The 27,603-nt window shown below is 35.7% G+C and overlaps 1 protein-coding gene and 1 long non-coding RNA gene across 3 annotated transcripts in view; one reads left to right on the plus strand and one right to left on the minus strand.

Moving 5' to 3' along the window:
• PCDH11X (protocadherin 11 X-linked) overlaps positions 1-27,603 on the plus strand; it is a 484,442-nt gene that overhangs the window by 11,385 nt on the left and 445,454 nt on the right. The gene's annotated exons all lie outside the window — the stretch shown is intronic.
• Positions 1,894-27,603, minus strand: part of LOC308177026 — a 29,332-nt gene continuing 3,622 nt past the window's right edge. The window contains exon 2 of one of the 2 annotated variants that reach the window (XR_013938801.1): positions 1,894-26,039. This is a non-coding gene — a long non-coding RNA (uncharacterized lncRNA). Of the gene's footprint in view, positions 27,138-27,603 lie in introns of both variants that reach the window. The other variant, XR_013938802.1, reaches the window with a different exon arrangement.

Below are 27,603 nucleotides of genomic sequence, written 5' to 3' on the forward strand. Positions count from 1 at the left end.
ATCTGATGTAATTTTGGAGGCCTCCTTGAACTGAGGTTATACAGACAAGTTCACACTTCAGCAAGTCATCTGTTCACTGCCTTCCTAGAGTGCTGTTCTAAATACAGTTTAAAGTACTGCTTTTGATCTGTGAAACACCTTTTAGTTTTATTTTGATTTCTGAGGAAGACCTGCTGTGTGATTTTTTTTCTTCTGTAAAAAAACATTAGAAGAGCAGAAGCTTCAGCTTTAAACATCTGAGCTGAGGGCAAGAGAACTTGAGATTGATTCTTTTTCCCTTGGTCCTACAAGACCTAAGTTAGTTGACATTCAGAGCTGTAAGACAAACCCATTAATCTGTATTTTTCTGAGGGTCTTCTGGAGTGGACACATTAGATGGAGTGTAATTTTGTTTGTATTTGTGAAGAGTATTCTGCTGATGCTTCATGTTGATTTAGTGCTCTTTACTACAAGAGTGTCTGGAGGTTGACACATTCACTACAAAAATGCATGAAATGAAGTTTCTGGAGAGGGACTTATCCATATAATCCATACAATATACTAAGAGAAGAGATGATAAGGTTGAGAATAGGTGTTGTTTTTTATAGACATAAATTTTATTAGTTTCCCTAGATGTAAGATAAGACCATTGTAAATGAAGCTAAAGTTCTTCAAAATTCTTATCAGAAGCTGAATTTTTTAAATTGGTCAAAGGCCTGCCATTTTCTGTTGAAAAGCATCCTAGAAGCTACCTGTTTGGTTCAGTGTTCTCATTCTGCTTAAATATCGTTACTTCACTGCATTGAAGCTCCTAAATAGTACTCACTGACGGTAATGGAATGAATGATCTGGGTTCACTGAGGTAAGAAAAAAGACCAGAACAAGTTGTCTGGGGGCAGGGTGCGGTCACTGTTCTGGGTGGTTTTCAGGACCAGAATGGATAAAAACCTGAGGAACCTGCACAGACTTCATGGTTGACCCAGAGAAAGAGATCGGACTAGGTCACCTTAAGAGGTCCCTTCTGACTCAAATCATCCTATGATTCGATGTCTTATTAGCCCATAATATGTTTAAGGATATCCTTGACTCTGCAAGAGCCTTCCATTTTTTTCCCTGAGTATGATAATGTTGTAGGCTGTTATTTACATGCCTTCTAAGACAGATCTGCAGACAGATGTGCTGTGCTATATGGCATTTTAGGATTATGGTGTTCGGAGAGTGAAAGAGATGGTCGCAAGCATTTTCCTAAAACCTCAAAAATGGAATAGGTATCACTGAGGGAAGAGAAGGAATTTTGTTAGCTAGCCTTTTCTGAATTTGTCCTTCTTTGCCTTTTACTCCAGGCGGTAGTTCTAGTGTAACAATGCTTTGGTATGTGACTGTATAAGCAGTTACCTTTTAAAGAATCCTTACTCTTACAAAACCTCCGTTTTATTCTTAGTTTCATCGTGGAAATATTCGTCAAAGTAGGCAGTCAAACCAAAATGGGGCAGTGAGAACTAGTGGTGAAGGCTGCTGAGTCTGAAGTAGCTTTTTTATTTTTTGGTTGTTAAAACTAGATTAGACTGTCTTTCAGGTACTTCCACTTATTTTCTGTGCTGTCTGTACTACATGGTATCAGTGGTATGTTTTTTTTAAACGTCTGAAAGGGACATAATAGTGCATATGCTAAATCTAACTGAAATCTACCTTTAAAATTTACTTCCATGGGTTTACGTTAGTATATTTGGGCCAATTTTAACTGAAAGCTCAGCAGAATACTGAACGCACTCATTTAGTATTTTCTATCCATGATTCTTGCTGTACCATTTAATTATCCATTTTGTTTCTGCTTTCTGAACAAGAATCCTTCCTCTTCCTTTAAAAATACTTCAGTGTTAATAAAATACTGTGATAGATCTCTACTGTCTGCAGTTTATTTGTAATTGCTTGGTCAGTAAACACAATTGTTACATAATGATGGACTGTTCCCTGTTACACTGAGGAAAGTGTCTTAATTATTTGTTTATCTTAATGAGTGTAAAAGACTGCATTGCATTTATACCATAGATTGTCTCAGACTGATATTTTGAGGACCCCCCCCCCAGATTTTAAATGGGCAGTAACAGCAGATATTACAGCATAAACAGCAGTTTATGGGAAAATCTTTGGAAGGCCAATAGGCTGAATCAAAGTTTCCTTGACTTCCAGGAAGTACCCTACAGTGGGACTGTTTTTCTAACAACAGGAAATTTAATAATAAAGCACTAATGCACAGTATGTCATAGAACTTCCTAAATATGCTAAATGTTCCATAGAAAAAGTATATTCCATTTACAAATAAAAATTAAAAAAAAAAGTGCAACATTCACTATCTGCTTGTTAGCATGTATTTTTGACATGGGACTTAGGCTTGCTTCAAGATGATCAACTCTGATAGTACTGAATATAAAAATGTCAATATAATTATTCATCTCAGCAGAAAATCATTTTTGCTGTTTTTTTCCCTGTGGAGGAGGGGATGAACTGGTTTTCTATTACTCTTTATCATTTAGGTTTTCTATTTTTGCCATCAACTGGGAACATTTCCCAGTTACTTACCTTCCATCATGTATTCAGGAATGGGCCATCTTATAAGAAATCTTAATAAAAGAGATGCCCTGATGAGCCAGTATGAACTAGGGGTAATTCAGCAAAAGCTATTCCTTGACTGATGATCGGGAACATGGTCAGCTTTGGATATAAAGTGAACTACTTAACATTAGAATAATGCTAATCCAGACTGTCTCTAAAGATATTACAAGTATTCAGTTGTAGCAACTTCATATTAAATGCTCTGAATGAGGCATGTGTATATGAACAGATTCTGTTTGTTGTTGCATTGGTGCAACTACAAGAAAATAGTGTTATGCAAATATAAGTTACTATCCACAGACGCAGAACCCTGGCAGCTGTTCTGATCCTCCCTTGTCTGAATCAGCACAATTTTTTTTGAAAAGATACTTCATTGCAATCACTGCTAGGCAAGACAGTGTAATTTGTATGTATAGGTACCATCATAGATAATATATTTATGAGCTGTATAACCATGGGGAAATCACAGATTTTCAATTTCTCTTGGAAAATGTTCATTATTAGAAGGTGTTACTGGAGTATTGTTTCTTGTAAGAGAAGAAAATCGAGTTCAAGATTTTAATGAATCTCTTGAGAGAATCATCAGATTTACAGGTTAAGAAAGCTGTAAACATTCTACCGGGAGTAGTCATTAAAGAGAAGATGAATGTGAGCTATCTGTACTTTTCTTACGAAACAGAAATCTTGAAGATGATTTACAAACCAAAAATGTGTTTATCTTTAAATGGTCTGTATTGCTGCATTATATAATGAAATACAAAGTAAGGTTAAAAGTAAGTTTTGTTAGCAAGATGAGATGCAGTTTCACTGCTTTGTTTGGGGAAGTTTATAGGTAAGTCAGCACTGATCAGAATGTTTATGGAAGAAGCCTGAGAATATTGCCTTGATTTCTAAGTTTGAAAAAGCATTAGAGTGGAAAAAAAGATCCTTCCTGCATAGTTAATCATCTTGGATGACCGTATGTTGAAAATTTGATTTTCTAAGTTGAATAAAAAAGAATTAATAAAAGATCTGTAGATTAAATAAATAAATTTGATGAAAACAGTTCAATTCCCTGGTGAGTTACTTTTTTTGTAAATCAGAAAGTGACAGCATAGGACTGCAAAAAGACTTGCTTTTCCACAAGGCACTTCATACCTTTGATTATTCACCCAGGCTTGACTGAACCAGCAACATACTAGTGAAAAATCATAATTTGTGATGAAATAGCTTGTTTAATCCTTGCTTTTCTTCTGAAGTATTACAGATGCAGTGAAGGGAACAGTTTAGAATATGTTGCTAATAAAAAAAAATTGCAAATATTTTGAATTCATCAAATATTGTTGCTTCAAACTTTTAAATTGGTCATCTAAGACGTGTGAATATTTAATTGAAGTTATCTCCTGCTTCTTCAGAAAGCTCCAGAACTGTCATGAAGAAGCCACTTTGTTTGTAGTTTGGGTGAATTTTTGGCATGAGTTTTGTTTTGTTAGTGTAACTCTTCAATGGAGCACAAATGTACTGAAAACTTGGATAACAACAAAACGTGAACTGTGTCCTAACCGCATCTGTTGAACATAACAACGGTAGTTTTGAATTCATTCAGCTTTTGAATAGGTCACACCCTTTGCAAATAATATGCATAACAAACTGCTGTATTCAGTGCCTCATCATTATGAACAGTGTGTATTTCAGCTGACACAGCCATTCACGGTATGATTTTACTAGTTCCGTACATGACTGTGAGTCTGGGCTTTTTGTCATGCTGTAAATATTCAGTAGTTCAAAACAAAATCACCGTGATAATGAGAGGATTGATGTTTCCTAATACTTTTGTAAAGATTACCTGCCACTGAGTCCTTGAATTTTTTTTAAGATGTGTATGTGCATTTTCCTTTTTTTTTATAAGCACGCATGTGTTACTTGGTATCTGTGCGTGGACATGCTGTTGTGGTAAAAGTCTTACTGTTGTACATTACTTATATCCTTGATCTGAACTAAACATAGTGCTTACAGGTTTTGGGCAAGCTTCTTCATGAAGCATTCCCAGCAAAATTCATTGCTGAGATACCAATGCGCAGAATACTCTTAAGGAGACTTCCAGTCTGTGTATGATGATGAATGTAAATCAGGACAAGAATAAGGACATCAGGTTTCTTCTAGTTTAAGACTGAAATATCACAGAATGTAAAGGAATATGCTCATTCATGTAGAATCAATTTTGTGATGTAGACTGTTAGTAAAAGATGATTAACAGTCTTGTGTTTTCTAGTGGCATTATCTTTGTAAAAGTAAAGAACATTGAATCTAACAAGCTGTAACACTGATATTTATGACATATACAATGTTCTTTTAGCATGAATTTGCACTTAGACCATCACTTCTCTAGATGACTGGAAAACATTTTGCTAATTCTCATGTATACACTGTCTGCTACCTGTTTCTCTCCCACTGACTCCTTCTTTTCTGCTGGTATGGGCCCTAAAAGCAACATCTTTCGTTATGAAAGCAGTAGATATCAAAAAATTATTTGAAACCCTGTGACTTTTTCCTTCACAAAGGCTTGCAAATGTGGGTTTATTATTATTTATTTATTTTTTTTAGGAAAATTGCCAGCTAGTGCACAGACAGTTTGTCTCTCAGAGCCTAGTGTTAAGGTTAACAAGTTGTCAATAGCTGCATGTTGCCATTATCACAAAACCCTGCTGCTTTCAGTTCAGGTTGAGGAGTCTAATAAGAATGTTCATTGTTTCTTTTTTTTTCCCATGCTTCTCTTCCCCAGCACTCACCGAAGAGTATGTTTTAAAAGGTGAATGGCTTTTGATGGGGTGTTGATGAAATTGTTTCATCTTACTGGCCAGCATGATACTGATAGAACAGCAAATAGTTCACTGAGATAGGGGGAATTACTCCCCAAACCTGCCACTGTTTCTTGAACTATTTATAAGAAGAAATCTAATTTTAGAGTAATTTTATTCTACAAAATTAAATTCAGTGTTAAGAAAGCAGAATATATTTACATTTTGTAGCGCAAGCACTCGTGTAAGACTTTTTATAGCAGTAAAACTGTGCATATCTTGATGGATGTCTGTTGAGACACGCTGACAAAAATGGGTCTTATCTATCATGTATCATTCAAAGTTACAGTATCTTTTTTTTTCAAAAAGAGAAAACCTATGTGAAGTATTTAATGAAACAAAATATTTTCAGTGCTTAAGAGCTGTTTGCTGCTCTTTTGGGATATCCTATGTATTAGCTTTTCGATATATTGCTCAGTGAAGTGTCAACTTTGGGAAAAGGCTGGTAAATGAATCCTTGTTGGTATATTCTTGTCATCAAGGAATCAGTGTGAATTTGACACTGATCCAGGAAGAGTTAATGTATTGAAATTATGAGTTCTACATGCTCATTTATTTCCAAAAGAAACCACCAACAATGACTGTTAAGAAACTCTAGACTTGGGTGTACTAGGAAATCTGAAGCTTGATGTCATGAATATGTAGAAAAGCATCGTATAATTTGATTTGGAAGAGTGAAAATGTTTCAAGTAGACAAAATAATAGTGCTAACAATGGTACAAGAGTGACCAATCTAACAGACTACCTAGCCAGGAGCAACAAAAGTCCTATGAGACTTCTCTTTCCAGGAGTTTCTGATGCGTCAGAACAAGAAAAGAAAAACAAACTGGGCATTCATGTTATGTGTCAGGAGCTGATTTTCAGTCATTAATTAGGCTATGCCTGTTTCATGTGGGGAAAGGATTAGAGTTCAGGGGAAAAAAAAATAGAGTACATTGTGTTACTCAAGAGCACTGTGTTATGCCATTGTCTGAGATAATGTTGGACCCTACCTTAATTTTGGTAAATTTACAATGGAGCAGGAGAGGAAAAAAAAAAAAGAGCAGAGCCCTAGATGAAAACTTCATAGACGTGAAGACATGGTTGCAGATGTACATGGTCAGCAAGCCAAAGAACTGAGATGAATATGCTGCAATACCAAGGCAAAGTGCCAGGATGAAGCAAAAGTGTTCAAGGAAACCATGGCATTGGAGCCTCATAATAAAGAGAAGCTCTGAAGCAAGACATTCAAATACTGAGGAAAAAATATCCAAGAGCCCTGATACATTTTGCCAAGCTAGCAGAGAGCAAGAAACAAGGCAAAACATTAAATTCTCATGAAGAAGCACCCCAGTGTTGAAGGAAAATGCTAATATGTTCAGATAAAATTGATGTTTCTAATGCAGAGTGCTTAACAGGTAAAAGTTAGGAGTACAATAGCTTCAAACTGAATGCTAGAGCTGTGGAATTTCTTTGGTGCCTTACCCACTGAATACTCACGCATTTTTTGTCTGTATTTATTTAAGAAGTAGCAAGGTGACTATAAGATAAATGGTACCCTGTAACTGGTGTGGAAATCTGGTGAAGGAAAATGAGGTGCAAGAACCGAAGACACTGCGCTTCTAGCTTATTTTCAGGCAAAATGTGACAAAACTGTAGAACAAGGGAGATAGGTATAAATTCATGGAGGCTCAACTCAACCTGAAGTAAACTTGTCTCACTAATAATGGTTGCAGAACCAGTGATGACAATTTACGTGTGAAATTGTATCAGTTGTTGTGGTTCAGTGCACCTTGAAAGGGAATACTGTACGTATTATATACATGTTGATGTCCATAGAGCTGGAAATCTGCCATTTGTCTATGCATTTATTTTCATTAGAAATTGCTGTGTTGCCAATTGTATAGACTATAAACTACCACTTCATGCAGGGACTGACTTAGATTGCCAGCGATACTTTTTGGATAGTTGCAGAGCTCTTCATGAAGATTTTTAGTATGAAGCCAGAAGAGACAGTTTATTCTTTCCCTTTTCTCTGTTTTTTTTACAGTTCTGATTAATGTCAATTATCAGTATGACATAAATACTACCTCACTTGATAAGACCTGTGTTGTTTCACTTATCCTCATCTGTTTCTTCTGACAGCAAATGACCTACACTTCCAGGGTACACAACACCTTGTGTTCTGTGCAGATTCTGACAGATTGATTGCAACAGAACATAGATATATGCATTTTGCTCACAGATTCAACATGAAATATGGCAAATGTATTTTGATTACCATCTTTCAGAATGTCCTTTTCATGGAATAAAAGGAGAGGTGTCTGGTGCAAGGTTTTTAAAATCTTTAGAGGCTAAATCACACAGATCCATTAGGAAGGATCCTTCAGGTTGGTAAACAATGATCTTGGGTAAAGATGAAATATCAGCTGCTCCTTCAAGTTTTTGCAACGTTGTTCTTTAGCACTGAATGCATTATAACTCCATAGGCATTGGAAATTTGTGGGAGAATTACTGGAGATTCAGAACAGAATTTGTACATAGTCCAAGTCTCTCTTGTGCAAATATAGCACACTGGAAACTTGGGAAGAATGTAAATGATGTAACCAAGCTCAGCTTCACAAGAGATTTAGAAAGAATATTTAGCTTCCCAGAATGAGATCTGGGCAAAGAAATTTTGTCTTGACCAAAGGCAGCAACTCATCCAGTTTATGTTCAGTTGTGCTGCAACTCAAGCCCCTACTTCTGCTCTGTTCCATTCTATCAAAGAAGGATTTTTTTCGGAAATACCATGTGGTTCTGTTCGACCCAGATGAGTAAAATTAATTAAAAAAATAATTAAACAAGTTCTGGCATATTGTAATGACATATAAACAATTAAAAATACTTAAATGGTGAATCTGTGTAGTAACAGCCAGCTGCAGAATACTTATAAATGGAGTACGTTAAACCATTTAGATAATCCAAATATTATGTACAACAGATCTTGTACTAATTCATTATGAAAACAGCAATTTCATTTAATCATTCATTAGCTATTTATAAGGTGTCTGCATAGTAAGTATGCATACAGATTATTGTTCAGCATGATGGCCAGTGTAATGATTGCAAAAGTGTCACCCATGTGTAATCACTAACATTTGTTGGTTTGTTGTTGCTTTGTGTTTGTTTTTTTTGGTGATCGCTGTTTTCAATTTAGTAGAGTTACCAAAATGACTGTAGGTTATGGTTCTCAAACATGTATGTGTAATAGAGTGAACGAGTTTGACTTCCTAAGGAAAAAAATACTCTAATTATAACAAGTAATTTGTTGTTCATTTCTGGAATGTATATTTACCGCTTCCATCATTGAGACAGTAAAGCAGCTAGCCGAGAAACACTGTAGAATGTCTCTTCTTGGAGGTTTTCAAGGCTCAACTGGCCACGGCTTGAAGCAGTCTGTCTGGAGCTCAGCACTGGCACATACCTGTGGAGGACATGGGACTTAGAGCACTTTCAGGGACTTTTCTGTCATGAACAGTTCTGTGACTTGGTGGGACACTAAGAAGAGTGCTATTAGTTGTGTGTTATGTTTGCAAGGTTACTGAACTTGATTTTATTGTAGGATATGATGTTAGACCGTGATTAAACAGGAAACAAATGCAGAGGAAGCAAATTGTGTAATACTCTGTCATTCTATGCTGAGTTATCTTAATCATTGGTATTAAAAAAAAAACAACAAACGACCACCCACGGTGCTTTGTTTTTTCATGTGAATGACATGTAAGTTTCAGCTTCCCTGTTGTGATAATGAGTTTCTTTGTCTTACTGTACTGTAGGTGTAGGGTACTGGAGGATTCAGTTCTTATCAGCAATACGCTGTTTGCTACATACCTTGCATACATATCTGTATAAACCTATTTATCTGATGACTAAAGCTTTGTTAACCTTGATCAATAATTTGTTACCAAAGTTAAAAATATCCAAGGATTTAGGTTACCAAATCAGACCACAATTATAATTTATGTCCCATAACTATTTACTATTGTGAAAGATACACATTTGTATTCCCAAAAATTGCAATGGTCTTAGTTTAAGCTCCAAACAGCTTTAGAACATAACGTAAAATGGTAATACTAATGATAAATGTAAAAATGTGCAAAATCAAACATACAGACCTCTTGCTAAAATTCAGCTGATCATGTACAAATACTTTTCTTCCAAGCCTGGTCACATGCCTATCTGCCTGCTTCAAAAACCAGGATGTGCAATAAATTGCATATAGATTTAGTATGACTGTTAACATTCTAAAAGAGTACTAATGGGATTATTTATCATATCTATTCTCACACCTAAAATGAGTATGTGAAGACTGGAAGAGAAGAGCTTGTGGGTTTTAACAGTCCTGAACCTTGCTACTGCAAATCCCACGTCACGTGGTCCTTTTCATATGTGAACTGACAGAGTATTTACATCTTATAAAGAAAGTGGGAAAGAGTTAAGATTTTGAGTTAAAAGAATCCTTTTATCACGTGCTTGGGAACTTGCATTGTTTTTCTCTTAAGTAAACAAACAAACATTTCTCTTGCCATCAAAGAATTGATAAATTTTAAAAGTCCATTTCATATCCGTAGTGATGCATCACTTTGTTATATCAACTTTAAATGATTAGATGCAAAAATGTAGTGCTGAGGTATTTGATGTTAGCTAAGTATGCGTTTATTGTGAGGTGTACAGTCTAATAGTGAAAATGCAAATTATTCACAGATCAAGTAGCTGTTGGTTTGTGATGCTATATGCAAGTGCACCTGCGTTAACTTGTATGTTTCCCATTCTAGTTAAAACTGAGCCTGCAATTTGTTGTAAATGTCTGTATTCACAGGTTCCATTTTCAATTTAAATAGATCTATTTTCAACTGTGAGAGTGAAATTTCCCTGTTTAGGAACTCCAAAATGAAAAGACAAAAAAAAACAAACCAACAACGACAACAAAACAAAGCCAGCTTTTTTTAAAAGAAAAACAACAAAATTCAGCAATTGGTAAAATGAAATGGAAGGTAGAGAGAACTGCAAAAGTAGGAGAACTGCAAAAAGCCAGATTCTGAAGTCAGGCATCACGACTTGTGGGCAATGGGTGATGTGGTACAACATGGCACTCAGTCAAAATGAGTATTGCTTAAGCAACAGTGATTGAGCTTAAAGTTGTTGAGCGTTAATGACAGACTGAAAGAAGCTGCTAGCTTGCGGTAATCAAGAGAACCGATCTAGCTGTTAATTGCCAGGAATACCTGCATTGAAATCTTCATTGCTATTGTAACATGAAATTGATGGAAAAGATGGTAGAGATTCTTTTTGTATAACGAACATTCATTTCCTGTTTATCATTTTTTTTCAGTTTGTTCCTATCACCTGAATATGTTTCCAAAAATAGAAAAGAGGAAGAAAATTATCCAAAATTATCTGCAAGGGCTTGCATAAAGTATTGCTTTTGCTGCTATCTAGAAGAAAAATACGAGTTACAAGTATTAGGATACAAGTATCAGTAACTGAACTATAAAAACCAGCATGAAACCAACAAAAAATCAGCAACAGTGATACCACAGAGACAAAGGATAGCAAATAAATAAAAGTCTTGCTTTGAGGGCTGCCATGGTGAACTGATAATTACTATTCAAAGGTGTGGAAGCCTGCCATTCACATAATCCACCCTAAAAATTAGTAAGACCTATTAATTGAATTTGACCACATCAGGAAAGTTTTTCAATATACAGAACTGCGGGAGCATTCTGTGGATGCTTAGATCCATTTTGAGTTGGCTGTCAAGGCAACTTTGGAGTCTGGGTTCACCATATTCTAACCAAGAGGCAAACTTCTTTCCTGTGTAGTAACGCTGACACCAGTCAGCAGAAGCATTACAATGCACAGGACTTTCTTAAACAGGGAAGCCTGGTGATAGGTTGCTTTCCACGAAGAGAAGTGGCTAGTGGGACGTCCCCCGTCTGTCTGAATCTGCACCTGCAGGTGTTGAAATGTTGAAAACTCACTGTGAGTTTTCAGTAATCAGATGTGATGTTTATTATTACTATGAACGGATATATTAATCTGTGAACTGAATACACCTCTACACATAGATATACTGTGATTTTAACATTTACTTTTTTTTTTTTTCAGAAATCTTAGAAGAATCCATACCAAGTAATAGTCATTTAATTTAGACACCACTGGTAAACTAGGAGTCAGCTGATTTTATTTATAGCTCTATGAATCTGAGTGACTGAACTGAGTTCACTGTGAATGAGCTGCAATACCTTGTATATTAGATATACCATTTACTTAAATCTTCATTAGGTGTTCAATTTACATTACGATTAGGCAGAAATTACTGATTGAGAAGACATATATCATGGCAGGTATGTACTATCTGGCAAAATAGAGGGCCCTAAGCTGAATGTTCTATTCCAGTTACATTTCTGATTCAGAAATTGTATTGAAGAGGAGAAGACGTAAAAGTAAACAAAAACAGTAACAAAAATTTGTGCAGACTTAAGTTACAAGTTGAAATAGATAATGCAGTTTTATCTACAGCTTTCAGCCATTAACAACTTGTTTCTAAAACATTCAGTCGTCCAGCATAGCCCCACTGTGCTCCCAGTATTTTAGGACTCCATGTGGGAAAATGGCCTCTGCAGGGAGATTTCTTTTGTGATTTCCCCCATACAGACAGCCATGTGAGACCGAACTCATGAGAAGGCTCCAGTGTCTCAGGTATTGTATATCATCGTAATTCCAAATGCTTCAAGCCTCACTTATGTCAGAGAGGATCTGACCCTTTCTACAAAATTAGTGAAATTATTAGAGCTTTCTCTACAACACATCACTATGGAAAGCAAAAACATTTGGGAATAGCTAGTGCATATATGGAGTATCCTTGTCTTCAAGGAACTTTGAAAGATAATTGCATTACAGTTAGTGGTTCATTTTTAGTTTTTACAACTTAAATTCTGTCACTTCCAAAATGTTCTATTTAAGTTAGTAAAAATGTTTCTGTGGAGAACCATATCATAGAATCACAGAATGGCTCGGGTTGGAAGTGACCTTAAATACCTGTGGTTCCAACCCCCTGCCATGGGCAGGGATGCCACTAGAACAGGCTGCCCTGGGCCTCGTCCAGCCTGGCCTTGACCACCTCCAGGGATGGGGCATCCACAGCCTCTCTGGGCAGCCGGGGCCAGTGCCCCACCAACATACTGACTTGTCTTGCACCCCAAGGAGAACGTTTCTGAAGTGGCATCATTTTACATGCATTTTGGTACTCTGAAATTAGCTTGATGTGAACACACAGTCGACCTTCCATGCATGCTCTTTTTACACCAGTGCACTTACACTGACTTATGTGAAATTACATCCTGATGAAACATGAAATTTTATTGTCTTTTAGTGTTAATTTGTAACATTAACTTCCAGAAGACTATTACCTGAAGTTTAGAGTGGACTGTTCCTTAAACGCGTGGCTGCAGTGAATTGTAATACTTGTCCTTAAAATTATGTAAGGAAAATCACAGACTACTGAGTACTCAGCCCTGAGTCCTGAAATCCTAGAAATGGATTGCGTGGCAGACCATTCGTAAGTAGCAGATTTGGCAACCAGCATCTAATTCAGTTTCAGTAAGCAAGGAAGCCAGTAAGCTAAGTTATGATCTTGTATTCTTTACAAAGCAAATCAAGGAGAAAAAAAAACACATTTGTTAGTTCAACAGACCTTGGGAAGCTCTTACTTTATAGTGCTGCCTGATTCTGTATGTCATGTGAATATCCTTTTTTTTGCTACTAACAAAGTAATCTCTAAACTACTTTTCAATTTATACTTAACTATGTTGATTTGTGTGTACGCAGAAAAGAAAATGATGAAACTTTAAACCCAAATCTATATTCTCAGAATTTGATATTCATGCAGGTTTTATTGTTGGTGCTGTTTGTTTCTGGTTTTTGTTTGTTTGTTTTTTCATGGAATTTTCATTAAGGTTACTGAAAGAATTACATCCTGGGAAAGTGATTAAATTCCCAAAGTTTCATGAGAAATAAGAAAACTGTATCTTGCTTTTCAATTGTATGTTAATGCTACTGAGAGAGGCATGCACAACTACACACTTGTATGTTCAAACCGACCAAAAGATTTGTATGAAGCTGGAGTGAAAGCTATAATGGGATAAGAGTCCACGAGTTATTCACATCCCAGAGGAAATACTTTTTGGTTTGACTTCTGCTTCAACTGCTGAATAATTTTTGCTTGATTTTTTCTGTGGGAAAACCAGCTTTAATAAGAATGTGAACGCATATGAATGTGTGCAAATTAGATTAATTACATGAACATCAACTAAAATTAGTATCATGCGTCCTAAATAAAATGTAACCATTTAGATAATTACTTTGGTTTTTGTTTTGTTTTTAAGGCTAATCTTAAATTTAAGAAGTTACACCTTCGTTTAGAACTATCAGTTAAACTTAATATGGTCTCAGTCGCATTAGTGTGATATAACAAAAATTTCCAATCTCATCTAAATTAAAATACATTGCAGCTTCAACCCACCGGGTTGCAAAATGTATCAGAACCTCACTTCATTTTTTGTTTCTAGGGTAGCAGCACAGAATAATTTATTTCAACAGTGCTCTCTAACCTGTGGCAAACGTTTGGTGCCTCATTTTGCCAGATAAATTATACCAGAGGATTTGAATTAATAGAGACATCTTAGTCTGGTGGGGATGAAAAACCCAAAGAAAGATCTGCTTACTTAGTCTTAACTGCTACACAGTAATATACTGTGCACTATACACTGTGCAGCTGTTGAAATCTATATGGTGAACTCAAGCAAGTGTAGAAGGAAAAAAAGTGGAAGAATACCGAGCAACGGTTATTGAGATTGCAGTACTGAAGCTTGAATGAGTGTATTTTATCTGGGAGAATTAGGGGAAATTTGTTTGCTGCATGTTTTCCTCTTTGTACTGTTTCTGAGTTTTCAGTCCGGTGGAGCAACTGCAAAGACTATTTTTTTAGGATTGACAAAAAACAGTGAATGAGAAGGAGAGTTATGTTTGAAGAAATATTTACATGCTTTTCTTTTTTTGGGTTAGATGATTTCTAAAACATGGGTTTTATTTTAAAATTACTTCTGTTGTGTTTATTTCTTTACTTCTTACAGTAATGATTCTCAGCATTGCCAGTATTCTCTCTGACAAATAATACTGGCATGAAATAAATCCTTTGGAAATCAGGGTAATTTGAGTTTTAGAATTTAGATTATGGAGAACTGAAAAGTTCTCATCAGGATTGACTGCTGAAGGTGAGGTACAAACGTAAACTCGCAACGCTTGCCTCAACAATCTAGGAATATGAAGTGAGTGCAATGAATACATTTATTCCTGAATAACCAATAGGAAGTGAAAATAGGTACGTACTTTATGGACTTCTGTTCCTGGCATGAGAAAAGTTACTGTGAGTTTCATAATTCCATCTCAGCAAGTTGGAAAAGAAAAAATTAACATAAAAAATACAGAAGATGACATTACATTCTTAGTGCAGAGTTTGCCCTTTGTTCCTATAGGTGTTCAAAGATAATATTGGAAACACAGAAGTTTGGTTTTGACTTTGATTTTATTTTTAAATGGTTGCTTTCACATTGGTGATAAACAGGTCAACCTACATGAAACCTACCCAACAGAATCAAAACAATTCTCAGAAAACGGGCAAATTTAAGTCCCACCTTTTAGTACCAGTTTTACACCGTAGTATGTATTTTTGTTGATAAATGTAGAGGTGCTTCAAAAACCACACCATATTAAAAAGAAAAGAAAAAAGAAATGAGAAAATGTAATTGGTATAAAAGTTGTCTAAATTAAATTTCTTATTATTTTTCTTTAAATAATTCAGTATTTTGGTGTTAATAATTAAACAGAACCCAAAGTAAGATATCAGCAGGACGTATGTGGGATGGGTGGTAGTTCAAGTTTGATCTAAAAGGCTTGCCTTTGTATTGAAGTTGGGTTGAAGCTTTGATCTATTTATAATGAGTATTCTAAGGGTTTACTAATTATTTTAAACCTGAAGAGAATCTCATAGTCCATTTTTTTTCAGTTGGAAAGGAACCAAAAATAAACCCTGCTGGAATATAAAGGCAGAAAGTCATAAAGTTCAGGCATGTTTTTTAAAGTTAAAGCACGACCGCCTACTGGCTATAATTTCAGATAAGTTTGGGGGAAAAGACGTATTTTCTCTCTCCTTTTTTCATTCTGTAGCTTAAGGAAAATGTTTGAGGTAGTTCTAACTTTTGACTAGTGACATGGCATCCTTTATTTATTACATCCATTTAAAAAGTTTGTAAACATAAAGTTAAGCTGCTAATTTATTTATTTATTAATTTTGGAATTGCACCTACATAAAACACATATCAATTTCAGTTACCTACTATATTTAATCTTTTAACAAACTAAATTAACTAACATACTTGTTTCTGAGAAATTGTGGGATCACAATTAATTTATGAAGGGCTATTGTATATAACATGTTCACAACTACACAGATACAGATTGAAAAACAAATCTGAATTTACTGCTTAGAACATTGCTCCTGATTTCAGAGGGTTTTTTGGAAATCAGATACTTGTGCCTGAACATTTTAAGTCCATCTGTAAAGGCAGAATACTTATTCCACTTTGTTACAGTTTATTTGTACAATGACTGTGTAATTTCTCAATGGCCAAACTTTCTTTAAGGTCTGCAGATACACAGAACACAATGTCATTTTCTAGAATGATCATTATGAAGCAGCAGTGAAAGTAATCAGGTGGACATTACAGACTCCTCTAGCTGTATGGCTACAAACACTACAGCCTGTAAGATGCATAGCTGTAACAGCTGTAAATTTCCATTGTCTTTGAGGGTTCATATATACATATTCCTCAAAACACTGGTAACCAGGCTAGGGAGGTGATATAAATTGGCACCACAGCAAGCAGAAATCCATTTAAGACAGTTCTGTAGACTCTGGCTTTGAATCAGTCGTTTCAAAATCTGGAATGCTACATGAAGTTTATTTATTTTTTTTCTCATTATGTGGAAAGTATATTTTCTTACACAGACGTTATTTTAACTTACTTGGTGATGAGGATGAATGCTTTCTCTTGCTGAAAATGCGTACTGTTATAACAAACACTGAATCATTGTTCCTGAACTGAACGTAAAATGGCGTGCTTAACTATGGTAATAAGTGCTATTTACATCATGTGAGAAATATTTTTTCCATTTGCTTGGAAATTTTCCATTTTTCAAGGTATGCTGCCTAGTTTAACAAATCCATAATACATACAGAATACTTTTTTTCCCCCCTTGAATCAGTATTTGGGATTAAAGATGAACCTATTTTCATGGTTCAAATCATTTTCATTAGCAGAAAGGAAAAACATGCCCAATAAGCCTGGTACTGCTACGAATTATTTAAAATATTTCTGAGGAGCAGTTTTTGCTTTTTCAATTATGCAGAATGCTCATCAAGTTTTTGTCTTTGATAATCTTTGGCTGATATTAAAAAAACTGACACAGACTTTTTGACCTGACACAAATGTGATTCCTGTGAAGATTTTTTTATACCTTTACCCTGGCACAAGATTAAAGAAATGAAAGTACTGCATCCCACAAATCAAGCTCATATTTATACCTGTATTTTATCCTTGCGATTAAATTTTTATAGAATTATAGAATAATTCACGTTGGAAGGAACCTTGGGAGTCTCGAGACCAATCTCCTCTTGCTCAGAGAGATGTCAGCGCTGAATTCAGAACTGGTTGCTTCAGGCTTTGCCCAGTCAGGCCTTGAAAACATCCACAGAGAGACTCCACATCCTCCCTGGGCAACCTGTTCCAAAGCTTAATTATCCCGAGTGATTTTTTTTTCTTTTTTTTTCCCCCTAACCAACCAGGCAGAACCTTCCCTGTTTCAGTTTATGACTGTCTCTTGTTCTCCCACTGTGTGCCTCAGTAAAGGGTCCGGCTCCATGCTGGAATCACACGCGACCTGCGTGTCCTTTTTGCACCCCAGCTCAGCCATGGATTCCCCGTGAAACCAAGCGGGTCTCCCGGTACGTCTGCTCCTTTTCCTGCGTTATCAGGGTGGAGTCCCTGCCTAAGCTGAGTGGCATTCTGAAGTCCAGGGCGTGTGCTCCGCTACTTGTCTTCCTTTGTCACCGTGGCATCTTGACGGAGCATCACTTTTCCATGGTCACTCTAGAAAAGGTTGCCGCCGATTATCACACCCCTGGGTAGTTCGTTTGTGCCTAGCAGACCCGGCAGTGGGACTGGTAATTCTGTGCCACCATCTCTGGTTCTGTCCGCTTGGGGTCCAGAAGGACAAACAAGTCTTAAATTATTTCCTCACGGGCTAACCACAGAGCTCGATTATACATCCAGCTTTCCAAAGAGCTACCCACATATTTCATGAGCCTAGTTCTAAGCAGTTCAGTTGTCCACATTGTAGGAAGAAAAAGAAATGGTCTTTCTGCTGTGACTTTTTTTAATCACCATTACTGAAGTAGTTCATGAGATGCTATTTAAAAAAAAAAAAGTCAGTGGCCCTACTTTAGAAGGAAAAAAAAAAAGGCTTTTCAGAGAACCTGACAGTATCATCATGCAAATTAATATGCTGAAATTATTTTTAGAAACTGAATAACCATGTTTATCATTAGTTTTTTATCTATAGCTAGACTGCTGTAACTCATCTAATAGTACATGGTAATCTGTCTGTTCATTAGCATACTTGTAGAACTAGACACATTTTTGCCAAATGCAAAGAGGTATAGCTATTTTCTGCTAATTAATTACTGGTTGACCGTATAAGACTTTGTCACTGGGACCTACCTGGAATGGATAATGAGACAACTTGTTACAGATTCAAATGAATCTAGATCTAAGTGGAAAGTACATAAACCAAGAATATTAGAGTTAGACCTAACTGATGACTTAATTAGCTGTACCAAGGTAAAAGTTTATGGCTGAAAAGATCTTTTAAGTGTTCATTCACAGGATTTTACTTCCCAGGTGCTGTATTTCAAAGCCATGTAACACACAGAGAGGGTCCATGCAATCTCGAGTTAGTAATGTGAGATTTTTCAATGTAGTTTACTACAGTAAGTGGAGTTTATCGGTGTCATCAAATGCAGCACTCGGGATAAGATTTGCAATGCCATAATATTAGAGATGGCTTATGCCACAGTAAGACCAGGAATACTGCAACAGTGAATCTCTCACACACCACACCAAAATTAACATTGACTCCAATTGGACTAGAGCAATGGGAGTCTTGCCCAAATCAATGGAACATCAATACAAAGCAAAATACAGGGCTGTACTGTTCTTTAAAATTAATTATATCTCTATGCCATTGACTTTACTGGGATTACACTGGGGTAGGCTTTAGTTTGTTTTATTTAAAATAGTTTTATTTAAAAATCAGGTAAGAAATTGGGGGGGGCTACTTTTCTTTTATGGAAAAAATATTTCTTTTTTCTTTCACTTCTCCCATCCTTTCTGTTTTACTAATGTCAATGCAAAAGGAGATATTTAAAGCTCATAGCTTCCTCTCTGTATAATGTGCAACTGGAAACCATACGTGATAAACCACAGTGCTGAGAAGTCATAGTTTATTGAGCAAAAAGCATACTTAATTGTAATTTATTCTGATTAATTTTACAACTTATTGGTGAGTTCAGACATGCTGTAGTAATCCATTAGCTAAGGAATATACAATAAAACCGATGTTTTTCTTCTCTGCTCTGTATTTTGCCAACATAGTTGACATGCAGAGAGGGACACATGGTTTACAGCTTGTACACATTTTCCTTGGGTTGTGGTATTTTGCATCTGAACAACAATTAAATATGTAGTATATAGAAGATAACAGTAACTAGGATATATGCAAAAGCCTTATTCAAAAAATATTAAGCTGTTCTCAGTGTTTGACTTTAATATTTTAAGCAAAATCTTTTTTTCTGTTGTTATATTCTAGTACAACAGCCATTTTATGTAGTAACATATGAAAAATATTTCACTGTTTATAATTTATGTTAGTATAAGAACACATCAATTCACATTCAAGGAAAATTACGCTTTTTCTGCCATCGTTTAAATATATACTATATATAGCAGCAATACATTGAGCAAGCACAGGAATATTCTGTTTATAAGAAGAAAAGTTTTAAAAACATTCAAAAGCAGAAATTTCAGAAAGAACTGAGGTCTATTTTTTTATTTACTGAGGTGTATTCATTATTTAACATAAAAATAAATTTATGTGTAACAACAAAATGAAAAAACGAGAAATGTTTACATACCAGTGACAACTGAAAGTATAAGCAATGTATACAAATAACCTTTAAAAAACAGGCTTTTTTCACTCAGTATTTACGATGTTTAAATTCCCTGAAGACTACCATAATTAGTTTTCTGCCTTACAAGTAATTATGAGCACCTGTAATTTAAAAAATATATATATATATATTTGTATCTGAGATACAATCCCTTGGGTATTTTTCTTTTAGAACCTTCCTCATTTGCTCTTCAAAGTTTTTTCCACTAACTTCTACTCTTGGGATACTTTAAATGGAAGGAAATGTTACCCTTCAATTACTTTTAATACCAGATGAGGCCTGAAGCAATACTGAGAATGTTTTTCCTCCCCATGTCATAGGTTCGGGATAGCTGAATATTGCCTGATAAGACAGGGAGATAAGCGAGGTCTGTATAGGGTATAGTTAGACCAAGAGTAGCCTTGAAATGATTTTACATGATTAGCATTTAAGTTCTCTGAAAATGTCATAGCAGAGAGCAACAATGTATGGGTCCCTGTTAATTGCTCTACATGATTCACTCCATGATGGCCACATCGTTTGAAATAATTACAAAGCAAGCAAAAATCTCCCTTGCTGTGAACCCTTGTGACAAGGGATATCTAACTGATGTCTTGCTGTCTACTGCGGGAACGGGACGGTGGTTCCTTTTAAAACTCAGTTTTAATAGAGTTGTGAATTTTCCAAGTAGCTGGATTTTAAGAAGAATATTTGTTAAGGGATGGTAAGCTAACACTAAATATTTTCTCACTGTTCTGTTGCACGCTTTTTCAAAATAGACTCTTTGGGAATTATGCAAAACCACAAATCAGAGCACACTTCTGACACTGAAAACCCCGGCCTTATGTTTCTCTACTCTTCTTTCTCCTTGGAAGTGTAGCAGGTCAAACTCTAATGAAATAATTCTTCCATACCTGAACACTGGCATTAGCTTGAGGCCAAAAGATTTCCTCAGTAAGAGTTATTTAATATTAATCTTGCTTACTGGGAGAAACAGCCAGGATAAGGGACGAAGTTCACAAAGAATTGCCCATTAATTTGACGAACCTACAGTGCTGACTATCCTTGAAAACAATGTGCCTCAGTTTCTGTTTTTCACGGTGTATTGATCTTAAAATGATCTTAATATTCATTTCAGCACAGTAGACGAATAGTAGACAAAAATTAAATTTTGTGTTTTCTTAAGATATCTTGCAATTTCTGTTCATTGTATCAGTAATACAATCCGATGGAACTACTTTATGTAAGCAAATTTCTCAGTGACAATTAAAAATCAGTGAAACTGATTTGATTTAAAAACCACTGTGATTTAAAGGTTGTCAGATACAGTACATAACCCTAAATTCACATGAGGGTCAGTAAGTGTCCTTAGAGTATAGAGATGTGCAGCCTTAAGATTTAAAAGCTACAAGTAACATACACAGTACAGGACCTGTCAAGTCTTCTCAAGTCCTAGACAAAATGTCCATCATGAGAAACGTCTCAGCTTCCCATGAGGAATTCAGTCCTTTCCACTTCTGTATCCTACTTCTGTAGAAAGAAATGCCAACTGCACAAGCTTAAAGGGGAAACATGCTGCCCCAGTCTTTGGTCTGGCTGACTGGGAGACCAGGAGTCAACAACTGTTGTACAGATGAATAAAAGCCAACTGGCTCTAATTTTTGTTTTCATCCCTCCTTTAATCCGTATTAAAGACAATGTAGATGCTTGATTTCTGAAGGACAAAAACATCCATACACCGTTTTTAAGCTATAGCAGTTTCAAAATTTCTCTGCCTTCTGTGGCGTATTAATACTAAACTGAGAAAAGGTTAATTAATACCAAATCAAGAAGTACAGTATTCTTCAGAATGCCTTTCCTCTGTCCCATCATGAAAATACTAATAATAATAAGAGCAGGAACAGTATGAAGCTATTTATATCAGCCCTACACTTGACTCGGAAATTACCTATTGAAGAAGGTATTTTTAAGGACTTGTGTTCATTCCCTTTAAGACCCCTTAATTTGCCAGAGACTCAGCTCCACGTGGTAACATTTGACCTGGTTAAAGACTGCATTCAAAGGAGAACTAATCTAGATTCCTCAGCAAGAATATAAAAGAAAGCAATCACTGTCTTTTCAAAACTTGCAGTGGTCGTGGCTGGGTATCTTCACCTTGTGATTGTATTTTCCCAAGAGTCTTTCTCCCAAAGAAGAGGTTGGGATGCTATTGTAATGTCAAATCTGACTCACTGTTACAGTTACTATTAAAAGTTAGCAGCTGTAATTAGTGGAGAATTTCGAAGCTGCAGTGTTGTATTGTCAGTTGTAACAGCTTTTAATTATCTTATTTTTTTTTTCTTTAAAGTGATCAGCTTTGCAGAAGTTGAATGTGCTTTTATCATTTTTTACTCTGGAAATGAGCTGACACATTTAATATAATTTAGATAGAAATACTGTTACTGCAGAAAACAATTGGAATCTTTTAACTTTTTAAAGGATTTTGAACACAGGAGACAGCCATAGTGCTTAGAGGGATTTTGCCATCATCCAATTAAAATAGTCCTCCATTCTCTCTAATACCATTCTATCTGGTCTTAAAATGCATAAGACTAATTACATTAGTGCACAGAGGCTTGCATGGCTAATACTATTGGCCATTTCCTCAAATAGAAGAATTAGAAGTGATTAACCAGTTTCCAAGTAACACTGGTGTTTCTACTGCAGGACTAGATTCGATACATAGATACGCTGGCATTTCCACGCTCCTCTTGCAGCAGTGCATGGTGCTCGAGCTTCGAACAGATGCAACTGTTGAAAATGCAACTGCCCACTCCATCGTCCCTCCAGCCTGCTTTAGCTCATCAGAAAACCAAAACCTTTTGTTGTTATTCCTAATCTGGTCTTATGCTGAGGATAGAAAGAATAAAGACTGAGCCTTATAGATTAGCCTTATAATAGGACAAGGCTTGTTATGCGTGACTTGACTCTCCTGAAGTCCCTTCCCTCCCTATTAGAAAAATAAGTTTGAGATTTCCAGGGAAGGACCCCGGTTCTTAAAGATCTGAAAACACTTGGTACAGGAGATACTTGTGAAAAAGAGTCTGGTTTAGCAGACTGTTCAGCGGCATGCAGCGATCTAGGAGGCTGGATACAGCTAAAGAAACGCTGTGTAGTATTGTCATTTTTGGCAGGCAGCATCCTTGTCAATATGCATGAGCAGTCAGAAGAATGAGAGAACCTGTCACCCAAGGGATGTTACACGCTGATGACAACAACCAGTCGCAGGTCCTCCACTCCAGACACGTGTGCGTAGATTAAGCAAGTTCCTTAACAGTCATCACTCTTAAAGGAAAACTGCTAGGCAGCACAGGACAGGCAGCATTGATAGTGCTGCCATTCCCGCAGCCAGTATTGATGTTTTCACTTCTTGGATTCAGCTTCATCGTTGATTCCTCAGGACTGAGAAAAGTAAAATTTCTGTCAGCTTCTGGAAGCCCAGCAAAACTGAGAGTTAATCCTTGTATCATGATATTGTCCACTGTAGCCCCATTAGAGACCAATTTAGCCCTTGATTCTTAGTTCTGGGAATGCTCTCTCACCACAGCACGATGGTAGTAGAGGAATTTAACATTCATTCATATACAACGAAAATCCATAATGGGACATGGTCATGTCACGATCTGGTTCATTTACTCTCTTTTTAATTATCACAGGCGTTTGTGGCTCTATCATCCAGTCCCCAGATTTGGGGAGGCAGATAATAAATAGTAGTTCTATTTTTTTTATTTTTTGCTGTTCTTAACATTTGAGTAGGGATATTGTGGATCAAATCACAAAAGCATAAGTTTCCAATAAAGCAGGTATGGATGTGTTTCCTTCACCTTTCTAACACTGGCTACCGTATATCAAGAGAATGAAAATAAGACTATACTGTTTCAGAAAGGATAAATTGTTTTTTACTGTGGAACTTTAAAATTTCACAAAATGCTACAGGGGAATTTGATCGTATTAAATAAAATTTTTAGATAGGTCACGAACACTTAAACTTTGGCAAATGGGAGATTTCACTTGCCACAAAGTAGTCTTTTCTTTCAAACATATTCAGAATTTACTTTCTGTTCTAGGCTGGGAAAAGCGTTATGGGTATAACACGTCAGAGTGATTTTTTTCTTGCTATAAGTGCCCATCATCAGTAGTAGATACAGCACAGTCTAAATGGATAAAGCTGCACAGCTATATGGTCACAGTCACCTACAGAAGAAGTCTTTGGGAAAGAGAAGTCTTTTTTAAACAGTCCCTTGAGCTAGATTTATAAATAGAGGTTGTGTTCCCTTAAATTTTGGTTCAACACTCAAAAGAACTTTGTTTCACTGAATGCTTTTCATTATTTCTTCTTCACGTGAACTATGTATATATAAATGCACACACGTATGTCCTAACTTTACAAAATGAAGCAGAAAGATAAGATTCAGGGTATTATACTTTCCAGAATAAACAGCCTTTAGAAATAGTATTCGACTTGAGCTTCAAGAGCACAGGCTGAGATACCCAGCACTGGATACACCTTTCCCAGTGCTGTGGGAACCTAAGTCCTACTGGGGCTTAGGAGGGCTAAAGCATTGGTTCTGCCTAAACCATTTGTGATTTCACTTACTTTCACTGAGACGTATCCAATTAGAATGTTTGAAAATTAGTTTACAGAATTTGAATAATAAAATATTTTCAGTATCTTCTAATAACTTGGAACATAGTCTTACCACAAATATCACTATTTCAGCGAAAGCATAGAGGGTAATTTATAACTGAGTATAGAAACAAAGTCTTTTTTTATGTTGAGGGACTGTTGTCTGCTTCTTGAGATTATTAAATTTTCACTCCAGTGAGTGTACAGGAAAGCAGTATATCACCAAGATGAAATGGAAAGCTTAATAGGCACTGTATCTCTTGATGTTTACAGAAACCTTGCCAACTATCTTAAAAGAAGCTGAATTGGACTCTAAAATACTGACACAAATGAAATTAGGAGGAAATTCCCCTTGCAATGGTAATACCAGATGTGTCATTCACACTATTAAAATTCTACATTGTTCTTCAGTCTATTAGATGAGAAATTACGTGTCCAAGAATAATAGAAAATCTTAGTTGCAGAAAAAGATTGCCATTTATTTTTTCAGCAAGAGGTTGAAATTGTACAAGAAGCTTGATTACTCACAAAATTAGTTTTTAAAGAAAATAAGTCGATCTTTCATAACAAGAAAAAGGTGTGTATCTATTCCATATTCAAAAATTTTACAGGAAACTGTCAAAATCCCACTTTATGGGGAAAAAATACTTAATTCTCTTATTTTTGCAGAAGTGTAACAAAGTAAAACGATTTTGATAGCCAGTCAGCTGAGGGTAGTGTTAATTCTTGCAAAACTTCTAAGATCATTATAGAGTACTTGTTACTGTTAGGCACTAGGTGGCCTGCTTGCTAAAACATAACAATGAAGACTTACACAAAGACAATTTGCAAAAGCACTGGGTGAAAATAAATAAATAAATAAATAAAGCATCTTTCATTTTTAATAGAGGATGATACATTTGAACTATCACATGCAAAGTCATATGTGCATATACAGGAAATCTAAAGATAGTACGACCTACTTAAATCCAACTTAGCACACAATTATTTTGCTCTTTTCTTGCAGAGAATTAGTATTTAGCTCTCTGTACGTTTGCTTAAGGAAGACCAGGAACTCATTCATGCTTCTAGTGAAAACATTCTTCTCTTACTCTGCAATGTCTTACCAGTGCTGGTGTTGTTGAGATATCTGCCTATATGTGACCTTTTTTCTTCCCAATACTATAAAAGATCAAAAGTGCCCACAGACAGAGAGGATACTAATTATGTATTCTCCAAATCATAAGCTCTTAGTTCTCTTGAGCAAAGTTAAAAACTAGCAAATGAAAGGTAGTAGTAACATTTTAGAAACCTATTTTAGAAAACCTGTTTTAGAAACCTATTTGGGTTATTGAATTATGCTCAGAAACGTGAAAAGGGTCAGTATTACTTAATGCTTCTAAGAAGCAAATGTAAAAACCAACATTTTAGGAATGAGTTGCTCACATATGCTCAATCCAATCTCAGATAGCAGTCTACAAACAAACAACAACAAAAAATGAAATTAAGTAAACAAAGCAGGATCTTGCATCTTCTTTTTTTTTTTTTTTTCTTTTAAAAAGAAGGCCGAAGGCTGGATTGATCTGTACCCCTCAAGTCTTGCAACCTGAGCCCTGTGCTGGAACAAAATATGATAAACTCTTCATCATTTTCAGCAATTTTAAAATTTTCGGTTGTTCGTTGGTGACTGTCATTAGTGGGGATAAATGCTAACTTGAGCTTAAGTAAGCTAACTTAATGCTTCAGCTTAAGCTTTCGGACATTTTCTTTTCTTTAAATAAAACAAAAAATTGTATAATTTGCATGATTTTAAATTTTATGAAATAAAATTTTTGATAGCAAGTCTTCTTTAAAAATAGTTGTACTGTTCAACTATATCGTTAAATACTTAACTACAGGTTTATTTCAATATGATTATTCACCTTCTTAATTTCAGGTCAAATGCAAGATTAATGAGATGGCTGAATTTCTAATGATTGTTTTATCTGTGTCTGATAGAATTCTAAAATATTAGCAGTCAAGGAGAGTGCAAAGCTTTTACTGTTCTCCAGAGACCATGTGAAAAGCATACATCTGAACATAATCTGCATTCCAGACAACACTATTTTGGTCATCAGCTTAGAAATTCGTCTATCAGATATTTTTTAACTGGATTCCCCTAATGCCTCTGTGTTAAAACTAATAAATGAACAAACAACAGAGAACCCCACTGCACCGATATCTAATTGTATAAGAAAGGATGCTGTGTGACTAGCATAATTGTTTCCTTTTTCTCCTGAAATCTTCCTGAAATCATATGAATTTAAACAATGGATTCTGATAACTGAATATATTTTTCCAGGAACAAACAAACAAACATATCTATCTCAAGCTCGTATTTGTGTGTTTTAAGTCGAGTAAGAGTAGAATAGACCAGCAAATACATGGCAGAATACTCTTGACACAGTAAGTTCCATGAAGACATCTCATTTTTTCTGCTATAAGAAAACATTGCATGACGATAGAAGAGGAACTACAAGTATTTGTATTTTTGTGATTTGATCAAAAAGTGTATGCCTTCACATTCCAGACAAGCCTGAACATAAACCTCTTGAACTGATTTAAAAAAAAAATCAGACTTGTCAGTATCCCTCAGATACAGAGAATTATTCTCCGTTTGAAAAAATGCAGCATCCATCCACACTGTGCACTAAGGAAAAATACACTTCCTCAAACTCTGTCAGAAAAAGAAAAAAAAATGTGATATGTGGCATACAATCAAAAAAAGCAAAACAAAACAAAAAAAAATCACTAATGCTGGTATTGGCAGTAGTCTACAAATAGATGATATGCATGCTTCTACTGATGCATAGAGACACATCACTGTGAGACATTATACTGCCTCTAGGAAATCATCATCTCTAGATATGAGAAAATAGGTGTCATGTACCAAGTCTCATAAAATACAGTGGAATTGTATTAGACGAATAGGCCTGCAAAGCCCATAGAGACATAAGACATTATATCACTCTTTTTAATAGTGTCAAGTTTGAGAAAGTTCAAAATCTCTCATAATACTTTACAATATGTATGGGACTACTATCATTAAGTTCCAGTAAAGTATTCCAGTAATCTTGTCAAGCCATCTAATATTTGGTTCCTAATAATTATTATTAATAATTATTAATAGGAATAGCGGCTAC

Source organism: Anser brachyrhynchus (assembly GCF_964034855.1).
Source record: "Anser brachyrhynchus genome assembly, chromosome: 13".
Classification (NCBI taxonomy): domain Eukaryota; kingdom Metazoa; phylum Chordata; class Aves; order Anseriformes; family Anatidae; genus Anser; species Anser brachyrhynchus.